This window comes from Martes martes, assembly GCF_963455335.1.
Source record: "Martes martes genome assembly, chromosome: 9".
NCBI lineage: Eukaryota > Metazoa > Chordata > Mammalia > Carnivora > Mustelidae > Martes > Martes martes.
Genome location: NC_137896.1, coordinates 68,275,921 through 68,291,982, shown reverse-complemented (window position 1 = coordinate 68,291,982; position 16,062 = coordinate 68,275,921).

Below are 16,062 nucleotides of genomic sequence, written 5' to 3'. Positions count from 1 at the left end.
TTCACAGTGCTTTTGTTCAGATCTCATCTGATCCCTATAAAAGTTTTATTAAATGGGCAAAACAGGAATTACTCTTGGAGTTTTATAGACAAGTAAACCAAGACTCAAAGGATTAAGTGACCTGTTCTAAATGGCTTGGCATGTAAGAGGCAGAACCAGAATTAGGTGGTCTGGTTTCCAAAGAACTTCCAAGGGAAGCACCACAATATTCATTCACTCATTCGACAAATATTCACTGAGTACCTATGTGATGGCTTTGTTATGTGTCAACTTGAACAGGCTGAACGTCACGACCCAGAATTCCCTTATGTGTTTCCCATCAGGGTGCACCACAGGGAAGGTTCTTGGGAAAAGAAATCAAGGGAAGCTCCAGTCCCTGGCTGATCAGCTGATACAGCTCACTGCTACGAGGCAGCTGCCGGGCTGCAAGTGCTCCACCTTCCCCTGGATCCTCCTTTAGGTTCTCGGACCCCCGAGCCAGGTATATGTGCTTCAATCCACGATGAAGAACCCCAGCTTCCGCAGAATTCTTTTATGACCAAAGGGGGAGTCAACAAGATGGAAATGGGGTTCGGTTTGATCTCATGGGGTTCAGCTCACGCTGTGTCTTCCAGCACGTTCACCATCTTCCCTTTATCCCCGCCTCCCCTCTGGACTTAAGCTCTAGCATCACATGTAGAGATGACATCCTTATAGAGACTGCTTAACCAACTTTCAAAACTGCATTAGCCAATTCCCTGTAACAAATATTTACTGCACACATGCATGCATGCCTGGTTCTGCTTCTTTAGATGAACCCCAATTCGTAAAAGATAGAACCTACTATATGGCATGCATATAGGTTATAATGTTAAGAATATAGCAGCTTTGGAATTAGAACAGAGATTTTATCCTAAATCTATAATAAACCAGGACACTACCTCTCTAGGCTCCATTTCTTCCTTTATTAACTGGCATTGGTTTTAATTCCTACCTATTGGTCTTATTATAAGAATTGGGTAAGAAAATGGGTACTAACAGGACTGGTAAATTTTAGTTTACTTCTTTCCACGCAGACCAATGCCTGGACTAGTGCCCAGTTCTCCTAACCCTTAATCTAGAACCCATTCCATTATACCATATTGTTCCTGATATATAATTATACTTCCCGTATCTATTTTCATAAAAGATACCATCTGGATAACCTGGATCATAAATACCAACCATAAATCTTCACCAAGTACTGTGTCATGACCACCTCACGAAGTTTTGAGTCTCCTCTCAGAGTATCCTCTTTCCTTGTTAAAGCCAATCCTTCCTCCTCTTGCCCTATGGCAAACATTTCCTAGCTCGGTCCCAAATGCATTAACAAGGAAGTCCTTATACGTCTAAAAGAAAAAGCAATCATCTCTGCCTATGTGCCCTGGCACCATTTAGATCTGTTATGAGCATCACATGAAAAATAGAATGATTATCTTTAGAAATAATCTAGACCTATGTTCCTCAGTCCAGTAACCACTGACTACACGTGGCTACTGAGCACCGGAAATACGGGTAGCCTGTATTGAGACATGCTGTAAGTGCAAAAGGCACACTTGATTTCAAACAGTTAGTGCAAAAAAATAAAATGAGGGATGCAACTCAGTAGTTTGATACTACCTACTAAAACAATGTTTTAGACACATTGAGATAAATGTATTTAAAATTAATTTCATCTATTTCTTTTTGCATTTTTTAGTGGAGTTACTAGAACATTTAAAATTACCTATGTGGGTCATGTTTGTGGCTCATGTTACATTTCTGTTGGAGAACAGTAGTCTAGCGCTATATGAAAATAAAGTATTTTTCATTTAGCATTTTCCTCCCTGATCCCCATACCAGTTTGCCACACTATGGGCCTGTCCCAGTTCCAGCGGCAGTCATACTTCTTCCTTGTTTTTGTCCAAAGAGAATACGCTTCTGAATTTGGACTCAAAAGCAAGTAGAAGCTAAATTAAAAATAGGATACAATATTAATTATTTCACAGCATAGCTGTGGATAACAAACTGGCTTAACAGACAGAGGTTCTGAGAGGCAAGAATATGCTTAAAGATAAATACACAACCAGCGAAGCTCATAAGACTTTTGTTCCATCGTCCTATCACTCCAACGCTTCCTGGTAAGAGAGAAGATTTTTCTCAAAAAAGCAAACATATTTATAGGGAGCTAAATTTAGTGCTTCTAAACTCTTAAGACAAGTCTTAAGGGAAAAGCATTTCCTCCATTTCCTGTATTTGAATAAAAAACAGTTGGAGTCCAGTGTACCAATCACTCTTTTCCCATTTAAAAAAAATAATTATAGAAGTAACACCTTGAGGCTATGCCTCCTGGAATGATGCTTCAGTCCTAGATTAGTAACTCATATATATTCTCCAAAAAAATTAAAATGTTATTCCAAGTTGTTTTTATAAAACTTGTATTTCAAATCTCTAACACCACAGAGGACCCTATATGTCCCAGAGATTTGTCAAGTACCCATGATTCAAGAGGTGATATTCAAAATATTAACTATCACAGCCCAGGTACTGATGTCTCAGAATGAACACTGGCTGTCAATAATCCATTTGGCCATCCTTGTGCAAACTGGGTGACTGGCAGCCACTCCCTGCCACTCTCAGACCTCAACCTGGACCTGCTCCCATGGCTCTCTCCTCAAACTTTTACCTACCATGAATTCCTTCAGTTCCCATCCTGGCCAGCCTCTCCTATCACCCTCCTCCCCTCCACCTTTGCTACAGATTCTCTTTCACTGCCTGAGAAGCAGTCAGACAATGTAGAATCCTCCTTGGAGGGATCAGAACAGAGAGTAAATGAGTAAATCCAGAAGCTTTTACTGAGCAGAATGAAATGATGAAGTAGGTACCCAGATTAATACAATTTTTATCTTGCCACATACAGAAATGGGACTGGACAGAAATGAAGGGAGGGCATGATACTCAAGATCATACTTTACTACAGAGCTCAGTGTATGTTAAACAAGGACAACCTCAGACCTTGTTTCTGGAAGGGATACATGGCAGGAGAAATAAAACAAGAAGAAAAGCTCTTACCTCCATCACCAGTGTGCTGCAGAACTGCCTACCAGAATTGACACTCTGCTATATTTGGTCCAGCATCATATACCATTCATCAGAAAATCAGAAAAAGATTACTAAAACTAATTTTTTTACTCTAGTGTGATGGCCATAAGCTTTGGATTCACTAAGTAATTTTTTATTTAGGAAACTTTGTTTCTATTAGGAAAGTTTACAAAGACAATCAAGGAATGAACTTTCACCTTCTGGATAGTAAAGGGCATTGGAGAAAGACAAATATATAGGGTGTTTTGTCTGTTTAATATGTAACATTAAAGAAACTAAAACTTAGCATAAAATAAAGCCCAACCATGAGGTTGTGCTTGCTGGTTCCCATCTAAATGGTTTCAGCTCAAGTAGCAGAAATCCCAACTAAAAGTGGCTTAAACCATAAGGCCAATTCCCTAAGATGATCCAGACTTGGATGGGCAGCTTGGTGGTCTCAATAATCCAGGACCTTTCCATGTTTTTGCCCTGCCATCCTTGGAGTGTTCAGTCAGTAGTATCCCTTGGTAGCAAAGCTGTACCAATTTCAGATGCCACGTGCAAACGTGACCAAATCTAGACAAAGATAGATCTTTCCTTCCCTTTATTTCACTTTTCAAAGGAAAGAAAATTTCTCCCAGAAGACCCTTAGCAAACATCTCTTCCTATTATCCTAGATTACCACCCCAGCTACAAAAGAGATAGCAAAAATGAAATCTGCCACCTTCCACCTTTGTAGTCCAAGGGCAGTTCTGCCAGCGGAAGGGGAAGCTTCAGGGGAAGGAAAGGTGGGTAGGCAATCTCATCCTACAACTGATTTAACCCAGATCCTAACCTAGGAGATGAAGCCAGGAAGTTTAAGGTCAGGAAGCAAAGGACACATTTACAGGCTCACATTTCTCATCCCTCACTCTTCTCTCCCTCTACCCATAGCCCATAGTCCAGTTCCTCTTCCCTACATCTGTCTGTCCTCCCTGGAACAAACTCTAGAAGTTGCTTAGATCTGAAGGCAACCACTGGCATCAGACATTACCTAAGAAATTGTTCATTCGAGGCAAAATATGGAAAATGAAAAGGACAAAGAGAAGAGAGAGAAGGAAAAAAGAAGTACAAGGACAGGAAGAGGGGAGACATGAAAAGAGAGAACAGCAAGACAAATTAAAGAAAGGGGCAAGTGGAGGGTAGCCAGGCCCGGACTGTATCTTCTTAGGGTAGTACTTGCCCATCTTGGTCTTTAAACCTTCTCAACTTGTTGCAAAGTGTTCAAATCAAAACACACAAAAGACTCAGCCTTAGATCCCAGTATAAAAGTCCATTGGTCATACATCATCATGTTCTAGACTTCCCAGAATTCCACACATGATATCTGGAGTCCCAGGATCTAGTTTAAAGGATGAGCAATAAGAAAGTATTTCTGAAGGTCTTCAAAGCCTCCTCATTTCAGACATCAAAAAAGGTAAGGAAACCACGATCCTTTTCATGACCCATGGTCTTCCTAATATTCTGTTCTCTCCAATTGCATTATCCACAGTCCCTGGGCCCTCCTCTTGGATAGACAGGCTTCAAAAAAAATGTATTAAATCTTTAAATTTTAAGAGCATTCCATTTGCGTACAGCTCTTGCTTCCTTTTCTTAACGAAGAATTCCCTGAAACTTGAAACATTTTGTATAAACAAACACAAGAGGAGAAGATTATTAAAAATTATCCTATTTTTAGTGATACTCGCCACGTAAGATAAAAAGAGCATTTGGGTCTGTCTTTAGTGAAATTTCAGGGTATTTCCCCCTCAAATTTCATTAGCCAGGGTCATTTAAACTTCCAGATACTAATGAGTTATTTGAAGGTAAGATTTGGGTAGACAAGGTCTTAAGCTGTTTTATTCAGTTTCATTCACAGAAGCCATATCACAGGGTTTCTGTCTCAAAAAATAAAAAAAATTTAAAAAAATTTTTTTAAATCTCCCAAATTGCTATATGTTCCAGATACCCATCAAGAGGGGGGTGGTGTGGATAGAGGGGAGAAAGAGAAGAAAGGAAGAAAAGGAAGAGAAGAAAACCTGAAAAATATCAGTAAGAATACACTGCCTCAGACGCCTGGGTGGCTCAGCCAGTTGAGCATCTGACTCCTGATTTTTGGCTCAGGTCATGACCTCAGGTTCAGGGGAGTGAGCCCTGAGTCAGGCTCTGCTCTCAGTAGGGAATCTGCTTCTCTCCCTCTCTCTCAGTCCCCACCTCCACCCCCACTCACATACATGTATTAATAAATAAGTCTTGGGGAAAAAAATATATTACCCCTGTCTATAAAGTGATGGGATTACTTTATAAGCCATATCCCTTCAGAAATTCCAACAAAATTCTCCTCTCCCTCTATTCCAAGTACAACATGGGATGCTTCCCACCCAGTCTCCCAAATACCACAAGCAAAGGTAGTACTTCCTCAGGAAATGGCCCAGGAAGACCTCCATCCAACTTGAGCTGATATAGCATTGGGTGGTAGGTAAGCCCAGGTCTTCCTAGGATATCTGGAAGTCTTAAGGCAGTTTAGCTTTCTGTGTATTTCTATAGACAGCTGTAGGTCAAAATTTAAGAGCAAAGTTACTTGTGGGAGAGTCTAATCAAAAGTCATAATGGTTAGCATTTGTAGTTATGCAAATATTTGGTATCACAGTAAGTTATATCACTGGTGGCCACTTCAAAAACTAACTTTGAAGGAGCCCACACAACCGTTTTCCATCCATCCATTTATCTATCTATCCATCCATCCATCTAATAAAGATTTATCGAGTGCTTACTGTAAGTCAAATACCATGCCAGTCACTGAAAACTGGTAAATAATCAGACAAAAATCCTGCCCTTGTTAAGTTTACATTCTAGTGGATGTAACAGAGGAAACACAAGCTAAATAACATGTATTGAATGCTAGACAGTGACAATTGCTAATGACAAAACACAAATCAGGGAAGCAGAGTAGAGTATGAAATATTAGAAGATAACTTAAAGGCCTCCCTGAAAATTGACTTTTGAATGAAGACAGGAAAGAAGTAGAAAATATGATAACGGACAGAGGGAAGGGTGTTCCAGAGGGAGCCACAAGTGCAAAAGGCTAGGGTGAGCTTGCTGTGTTCCAGAAGCCTGGGCCCAGAGCCAGAGAATAGAGGCTGGGAGAATGTAGTAAGGGACAAAGACAAGTATATGGAGCCAGATTATTTTGCTTTCTTTGCTTCTAAAAGAGGTCAAGGCAGAGTGACAGAAAAAATATCTGAACAATTGTAGTATTAACTGAGCTAATGTATACAGATTTCCTCTCCTAGTACTGAACACTAGGAAATCTTGAATTCTGGTCACTTCTCATTTCCTCTAACAATGTGCTCCACCTCATCCTCTTGGTTCCCCCGGGCCCCACTTTACCTGTTCCACCCTCGTCTCTCCACCCTCCCTATAGCAAAGCTGCTCTCCTGTAGAGCTGTCACTTTGTAAAGGATATGATAAATGCTTCACACCACAGTCATAATAACCCCTTAAGTTTCAATCTAGAAGACTTCGACTTGCATTGGCTCATTAGATCCTCAAAATATTCCTGTGAGGAAGGAAGGGTTCTCTTATTATAAAAGGAAGGAACTGCCATTCAGAGGTTAAGCAGCTATGTGGGGTCAGGCAGGTAACAGAAGGCAGGCTGAAACCAGAGCTCAAGTCTCCTGCTCTCCCCTTCCTAGAGTTCCAGCAAAGTAAAGCCACTGCAGACACCGGTCCTAGCATGGATTAAGGGCAGTAGGCTTTATGAGACACCTCCAACAGCAAGACTCGACCAGCAGCTGAGCAGTTACTGCATTTTCATAAGCTGGTGATCACTGGTCATGGTGAAGCTTTGATGGTATAAATTTAATCAAATGAACAGGAAAACTGGAGTCACAAAGTAAAGCCCAGCATTCAGGTGAGCAGACATTTTACTAATTTCTTGTAACATCATTTTTCTTCCTGATGCTGAGCACAGGATCACCCTGACTGGAATGCAGCCAAGCTCAGGAAAAGTCAGGGGAAGACAAAGTCCGTGAAGTATACTCTAACCCAGGACGGCCCTAACTCATGGACCATACTTGGACATGAGCCAAGGTGGTTAACACATATCTGTTTCCTCAAGAAAGAAAGAAACAAAAATACACATAAATTGATGGTTATCCTTAGAAAAGCCAACTTTTTTGAAGAGAATAAGACCAGTGCAAGGCCTGGGCCCCTCTCTCTGCCACAATCAATCATTTCACAAATGAAACAACATCAGGGCAGACGTGCCCTCAGATCTGGGCTGCTATGTTCCTGCCCTGATACCACACTGGTGGGCCCCACTCTGGCCCTCCTGCAGCCATGCCCAAGCCCTGCTAAGGAGTCTGAGTTAATAGCCCCAGGGGAACATGACCACCCAAGTCTGCACTGAACATGCTGATACTTACGGCCCTGACACTTCTTGCCCAAATAATCAGGGTCTGTTTTGTCCTCCCCATGGTAAACTACACCCCCGGCATGCATACCACAAGGCCTGAAGATTGCTGTTTGCAGGGTGCTAATAGAACTCAGGGAGCAGGCTGGAATGTACCAGGCACGCTCGATGGAACGAGGATAGGAAGAGATGGAAGGAGCTGTAGGTCAGTACCTCCATTTGCACACTTACCTAAGTCCTGCAGATGTTAATGGTCTGCACAAAAAAATGGAGGTAAATGGGTAGCCTCCCATCCCCACTACTGAGAGAACTACTCAAGGTTTTCAAGCCTTTTTCCTAGAAGAAGTGCTTTTTTGTTTTTTGACTGAATATATTTAATGTAAAAACCTTTTAATATACAAACTGCAATCACCACAGTATCTATGTAGATGTAAGGAGACAGGGTGCAGTGGTTAACAAGGGAAGAGAGGGTTTCACAGTCCCTCCTGCTTCCTTTGCCCACAGTCACTCTGGTCTCTAAGAACATGAGGTCTCAAATCTGTGTGGGCAGATCAAGGCAGCCAGAGACAGAGGGGCCCTGATGCTGATACTAAGATAAAACAAACATAGCAGTTCCCTCCAACATGCCATCTCCCCACTGTGATAGCCCCCAAGTAAAGCCCAATCTAGAGGCACCTGGGTGGCTCAGTGGGTTAAAGCCTCTGCCTTCAGCTCAGGTCATGATCCCAGGGTCCTGGGATCAAGCCCCACGTCGGGCTCTCTGCTCGGTGGAGAGCCTGCTTCCTCCCTCTCTCTCTGCCTGCCTCTCTGCCTACTTGTGGTCTTTGTCTGTCAAATAAATAAATAAAATCATTTAAAAAAAAAAAAGCCCAATCTAGTTAGGAGGAACAATCAGGTGGTAATGACTAAGAGGAGAGGAGAGTCAACCATCATTCTTCAGCATAACTTCTTTCTGATCACACCTTTGGGAACAGTTTTCCAGAGGCTGTTGGATTGAAAAGACCTAAAATCATCATACTCCTACACAGCTGGCAGGCAAGTATTGTCATCTTTACTTGGGACACATCCATGATGACCCTATTCTCTGCCCTTCAGTGACCTTCACCATGTTTACCAAAACCCTTAGCTCCTGTCTCCATTTCCCTCCTCAATCCTGCACCTTCCTGAGGACTTCAGCATCCTTGTGGGTCCCCCAGCCTGGACCTCAGCTTCTGAATGTTTTGACTTACTCATTCCCAGTGCTTTACATCTGCATGCACTTTGTCATGCAGATATAATCCTTAAGATTTCCAAAACTGCCCCCATTTTTCTGAAGTCTTCCCGTTCAGAAACCTGCTCCCTGACTCCCTCAGTATTTTACTATCTTTCTCAAATCTTTCCTCCTGGAATATCCCTTGTCTTTCAGGCTGTCATGCCTTTGCACACACTATGCTCTCTGCCTAGAACACTGTCCCAGCATTTGCCTGTCTGATGTGCCTAACCCATCTATTAAAAAGGCAGTTCAAACATGGCTTTTTCATTCAGCATAAATTTATTAAGCACCTGCTAAGGAGCAGACATTGTGATAGGCAGCAGGATTACAAAAATGTGTAGGTGGTCTTCTTTTTCCTATAGATACTGGCTCAGGAAACTGACAAGGAAACATTTAATTCCATCCATACAGGAGTTCATCACCACCAGACCTGCCTTACAAGAAATGCTAAAGGGCATTCTTCAACTGGAAATAAGAAGATGCTAATTATCTTTATAAAAACCTATTAATATATGTGTAAAACTCACTGGTAATGGTAAATATATAGTCAGAGTCTGTCTAATATGGTGATTCATAATTTACTTACAACTAGTTTAAAAATAAAATGAATATATTAAAATATTAATTTGTGATTGGCTACACAATACAAAAAACTCTGTAAATGGTAAAATCAGTAACCTAAAATTCAGGAGTGGTGTGGAAATCAAGAGTATAGTATTTCTGTATGCTAACACAGGTTGTTTTCAGCTTAAAATAGGTTTCCAATTTAAGATCTTTTATTTTAGCTTCATGGTAACCACAAAGGAAAAACCTATAGTAGATAAGATAGATTATGATAAAGGAGTCAAAGCATACCACCACAAAAGTCCTCAAATCACAAAGGAAGACAGCAAGAAGCAAGGAACAAAGGATCCACAAAAGAGTCAGAAAACAACAAAATAGCAATAGTAAGTCCTTACCTATCAATAATTACTTTAAACACAAATGGGTTCAATTCTCCAGCAAAAGACATAGAATGGCTGATGAATAAAAAAATATCCAATAATAAATTGCCTGCAAGAGACTCACACTAGCTTTGAGAACACAGGGAATGAAAGTGAAGAGATGGCAAAGATATTTCAAAAGAAAAAAATAGGGGTAACTATACCTATAGCAGACAAAATAGACTGAAAGCTAAAAATGGTCAAAAGGGACAAGAAAGGTCATGATATAATAATCAACAAGATGTAAGAATTTATACACTCTACACTGAAGCATCTCTATTAGTATTTGCTTTATATGCACCATTTGCATATTGTGCATATATGTGTCATTTGCATATAAAGCAAATACTAAAAGAACTAAAAAGAAGAAATTAACAGGAATATAATAGTTAAGAATTTTAATACTCGGGGTGCCTGGGTGGCTCAATCAATTGAGCATCTGACTCTCGATCTCAGCTCAGGTCTTGGCCTCAGGGTCATGAGTTCAGCCCTGGGTTGGGCTCCACACTGGGCATGAAGCCTACTTAAAAAAAATAAAATTAAATTAAAAAGGTATTTTTAAAAAGATAAAGATTTTTAATACTCAACTCTCAACAATGGATACATCATCTAGACAGAGAATCAACAAGGAAATTGTGGATTTGAACAACACTTGGAGCAAATGGACTTGGACATATAAAGAACATTCCATCCAGTAGTACCAAAATAAACCTTCTTCTCAAGCACACATGGAAGATTTTCTAGGAAAAATTTGATGTCAAGCCTCAAAACTACTATCCACAAATTCAAGATGACAGTAATTACATCAAATATCTCTGCTGACCACGATAGTATGAAATTAAAATTCAGTAACAAGAAGAGAACAGGAAAATTCACACATACTTTGATGTTAAACTATATACTCCTGAATAACCAATGTATCAAAAAGAAAAAAGGGGGAAATAAAAAGATTATCTTGAGACAAATGAAAATACAACATGCCAAAATTTATGGGATGCAGCAAAAGCAGTTTTAAGTGGAACATTTATACTGATGTCCACATTAAGACAAAACTAAAATCTCAAACAACCTAGCTGTAAACTCAAAGAACTAGAAAAAGAACTAAGCCCAAAGTGAGCAGAAGGAAGTAAATAAAGATCAGAGCAATTCAATGAAAGAGGAAACAGGAAAACAACCAAGAAGACCAACAAAACTAAGAGTTAGTTCTTTGAAAAGATCCACAAAACTGACAACCTTTACATAGATCAAGAAAAAGAGAGGACCCAAAGGAATAAAACTATAAATTCAAGACAAGACATTGCAACTAATACTATGGAAACACAAAGGACCATAAAATATTATGAACAATTATAGACTATTATAATAGTCATAATAGACTATAATAAACAAGATGCCAACAAATTGGACAACCTAGAAGAAATGGATGAATTCCTATAAACATATAACCCACCAAGACTGAATTACAATAAAACAGAAAAGCTAGGGGCACCGGGGTGGCTCAGTGGGTTAAAGCCTCTGCCTTCGGCTCAGGTCATGATCCCAGGGTTCTGGGATCGAGCCCCATATCAGGCTCTCTGCTCAGCAGGGAGCCTGCTTCCTCCTCTCTCTCTGCCTGCCTCTCTGCCTACTTGCGATCTCTATCTGTCAAATAAATAAATAAAATCTTTAAAAAAAAAAAAACCAGAAAAGCTAAAGAAGCCAATAAGAGATTGAATTAGTAATCAAAAACCTCTCAACAAGGAAAAACCCAAGACCAGATGGTTTTACTGGTGGATTGTACCAAGCATTTAAGGAACTAACGCCATCCTTCTCAAACTCTTCCAAAAATTGAAAAAAGGAAACACTTCCAAATTTATTTTATGAGGCAAATATCATCCTGGTGCCAAAGCCAGATAAGGACACAATATTCCCAATAAATACAGATGCAAAGATTGTCAGCAAAATTCTAAAAAAAACTCCATTCAATAGTATATTGAAAGTATCATATACCACAATTAAGTGAAATTCATCCCTGGGAGGCAAGGATGCTTCAACATGATCAATAAATGTGATACATCCCATTAATAGATTGAAAATTAAAATTCTTGTTCATCTCAACAGATGCAGAAAAAAAATTGTCAAAATTGAACATTTATCCATGATTAAAAACACTTAACAAAGTGTGTATAGAAGAAATGTACCTCAACATAATAAAGACCATGCAGTAGAAAGCTACAGGTACTTCACTCTCAATGGTGAAAGGCTGAAAGCTTTTCCTGTAAAATCAAGAAAAAGACAAGGGTGCCTTCTCTGACCACTTCTATTCAACACAGTATTAGATGTCTTAGTCACAGAAATAAGAAAGGATTCAGAAGTGGAAAAGAGGAAGTAAAGTTAGCTGTTTGCATATGACATGACTTTATAGAAAATTCTTAAGACTTCACCAAAAAAACCTGTTAGGTCTACTCAATGAATGCAACAAAGCTACAAGACACAAAAATCAGCATACAAAAGTCAGTTACATTTCTATACACTAATGACAAATTTTCCAAAAAAAGAAAGAAAACAATCCCATTTATAAGCATCCGAAACAACTAAATATCTAAGAGTGAATTTCACCAAAGAGGTGAAAGACCTGCCAACTTTAAGACACCAGTGAAAGAAACTGAAGACTCAAATAAGTGGGAAGATATTCTACAGTCATGGATTAGAAAAATTTATGTTTTAAAAATGTCTCTATTACCCAAAGCCATCTATACATTCAATGTAGTCTATCAAGATTCCAACGTCATTTTTTTTTAACAACAACAAAAAATCCTAACGTTTATATGGAACCACAAAAATACTTGAGTAGCCAAAGCAACCCTGAAAAAGAAGAGCACAGCTGGTGGTATCCCACTTTCTGATTCCCAACTGTGTTACAAAGCTATAGTAATCAAAACAGTAGTATTAGCATAAAAACCCACACAAAAACCAAAGGAGCAGGTCAAGAGCCCAGAAATAAACTAATGTATGATGTATACATGGTCAACTAATATTTACCAGGAAACCATGAATACCTCAATGGAATAGTCTCTTAAATAAATGGTACAGGACAAATTGGATGTTCGTGTATCAAAGAAAGAAACTAGATTCAGATTCCTCCTGCCAGGGCTCAGCCCAAAAGACAGCCAGAGCCCAGCATGGGCCCAACTCGGTAAAACTCAGTTGTAATTTCAAAATGCACAACGCTATATTCTTCCTGCCAACACTGTTCAAGTGTGAGGGTGAAGTAGACTTTCCAGAATATACCATGACTGTGAGAACTGACCATCCCAGACTCATGAAGAAAAGTAAGTTCAGGGACCCCTGGGTGGCTCAGTCGGTTAAGCCACTGCCTCCGGCTCAGGTCATGATCCCAGGGTCCTGGGATTGAGTCCCGCATCGGGCTCCTTGCTGGGCAGGGAGCCTGCTTCTCTCTCTGCCTCTGCCTGCCACTCTGTCTGCTTGTGTGCTTTCTCTCTCTCTCTGATAGATAGATAGATAGATAGATAAATAGAAAAGAAAAGTAAGTTCATAGGCAATGCAAGGGTACTAGAGAAGATGATAGTCACAGCAACAGGAGTCAATGAAAGCAACTATGGACTCTTAAAAACAACCACTTAATTGCTTAAAAATCAGTACCAAGACAGTCCAACTGCAGAGTATTAACTCACAGTGTTTCCTCTAGGAGAGGAAGTAACTTTAGATGGAGAAAACAATTTAGTTAAAAATAAACGTAAAAGAGTCATTACTGAATTATAACAAAAATGGAACTTTAAGCTTGTAAAACCTAAGACATCGAGCTTTTTAGGTAAAACATGCAAAATTATCTTCATGATGTGAGAGTCAGCTACAATTTTGTAGTCAGGACCCTGAAAGCACAAATCTTTAAAAACAAATTGGTAAGCTGGACTTGATTGAAATTAAGTATTTATGCTCAAAAGACTTATTAAGAAAACTAAAAGGCAAAACAAAGGCTGGGGGCAAATATTCTCAATACATATATAACTGACAGAGGATTTATATCCAAAATGCATGAAGATCTTCTAAAAAAAAAAAAAAAAAAGAATCAACAGTCCAACAAATACAGAGTACAAAAACATCTATCACATGTCCCAGCAATTTCTCTTAGATACTTACACAAGAGAAAAAAATACATCAGAAAAAGATAGGAATGTATCAGTCTTATTTATAAAAAAAAAAAAAAAAAAAAAGCAAAAAATGTTTCTGAACGCCTATTTCCATCAAAAGGTGAGTGGACAATTTTTGGTACGTTTCAATAATGGAATATTACTCAGCATAAATATGAATAAACTACTAATAGCACACACTGAAAAATCTCAGGAACATTACATGAGGTGAATGAAGCCAGACACAGAAGAGTAAATATGATTCTATTTATATAAAGTTTGAGAATAAGCAAAACTCATGTGTGGTGACAGAAGTCCAAAAGTGGCTGTCTCGGGGTGGGGTGTGGACGGCAAATGGCAACCTTCTACACTGATGCAAAGAGTTTATGTTTTATGTGGTGGTTACACAGACATAAGCAATTATCAAACCTACCAAAAGGCATACAAGATCCGTATTTTATGTAAATTAGACCTCAGTTTGACAATCCACAAAAGAATTCTGATTGTGTTCCTTTAGCAACCAGTTAGAAAATACAATAGAGAGGGAGAAAACCTCACAACAGCAACAAAACCTACAAACTACTTAAAAGTAGTGCAGGACTTTCACAAAGATTATAGAACTTATTTAGAGTTGACCTAACCTAAGATAAAATGTTCTTCAATGTGACCTTTCGATATTATAAAGGTATCATTCACACACACACACACACACACACCCATCAGTGTATAAATTCAATGCAATTCCAATGAAACTCCAAACTTAATTCACAGGTAGGGATTCACAGAACCTTAAACTCACTTTGTTCTATCAAGTAAAGATGCACATATCTGGAAACTTAGAATTTCCACTTCTAGGAATGTGTTCCAAGGAAGTCTTGTTCTTTGTGGTTGGAGAACGTCTGCATGAGGTTGATTCTTTGGGATTTAATGATAAACACTTTGTGGCCTAATTTCATAGTCCATTTTTTTTTTAAAGATTTTATTTATTTATTTGACAGACAGAGACACCAAGAGAGGGAATACAAGCAGGGGGAGTGGGAGAAGGAGAAGTAGGCTTCCCACAGAGCAAGGAGCCAGATGCGGGGCTTGATCCCAGGACCCTGAGATCATGGCCCAAGCTGAAGGCAGACGCCCAATGACTGAGCCACCCAGGGGTCCCATGGTACATTTTTTTAAAGTAAACTTTTTCTACTCAAAATAATGTGCATTCTGTGTTTGTCCATTCCTTACTTACCTTTCTTCCTGAATTTAATTGCTTCCTCCTGGAGTCATTTCACTTCTAGCTAGAATACATCTTTGAGAAGTTCTTTCACAGTGAATCTTCAGTAGCAATTACCAGGAGACATGCATGCCCCAAATATCTGTATGTAAACCCCACATTTAAATAATTTTGCTCCTTGGGATGCCTGGGTGGCTCAGTCTGTTAAGCATCTGCATTTGGTTCAGGTCAGGATCTCAATGACCTGGGATCGAGTCCCACGTCACACTCTTTGCTCAGCAGGAGGCCTGCTTCTCCCTCTGCCTGCCACTCTCCCTACTTGTACCCTCACACTCTCTCTGGCAAATAAATCAAATCTCTAAAAAATAAAAAATAAATAAAATAATTTTCCCCTTTATATAATTATAGTTTTACTGTCTTTCCTTTCACACGTGGAAGATATTCAGGTACTACTTTCCCCTATCTAGCATAGTTGTTGATTATATAATAGGGTTCTATAAAGTACATAGGTATGATCCCACGAAGTAGTACTGTAATCTGATTTTCTCACTCCTTTTGGATGCTAAGGTTTTTTATCTTTGAAAGTTTTTAGAATTTTCCTTTTTTCATATCCAGTCACTGTGGAATGTCCCTGTGTGAGGTCACCTCTCCTGTTCAGGACTGCGTCCCTCCCATTCAGGGTCTTTCCTTGTCTTCTGTGATTCTGTTGAGGGGAATTTTCACTTCAGTCCTCCTGATCTCTCAACGTGCCATTTAGCTATCCTTTTCTGCTGCCTTCCGGGGAAATTCCTTGTTCCAACAGTTTTATCTTTCTATGGTCTTTGGCTGTATCCATTTATCATATGCAGCCCATCCACTGAGTGCTTTATTTCAATTATATTTAGGTACTTGATATTTCCAGTTGGATCCTATTCATATTTGCTTCTCCTTACTTTATTTTTTTTAATATCCCTCTATTTTTTTATATT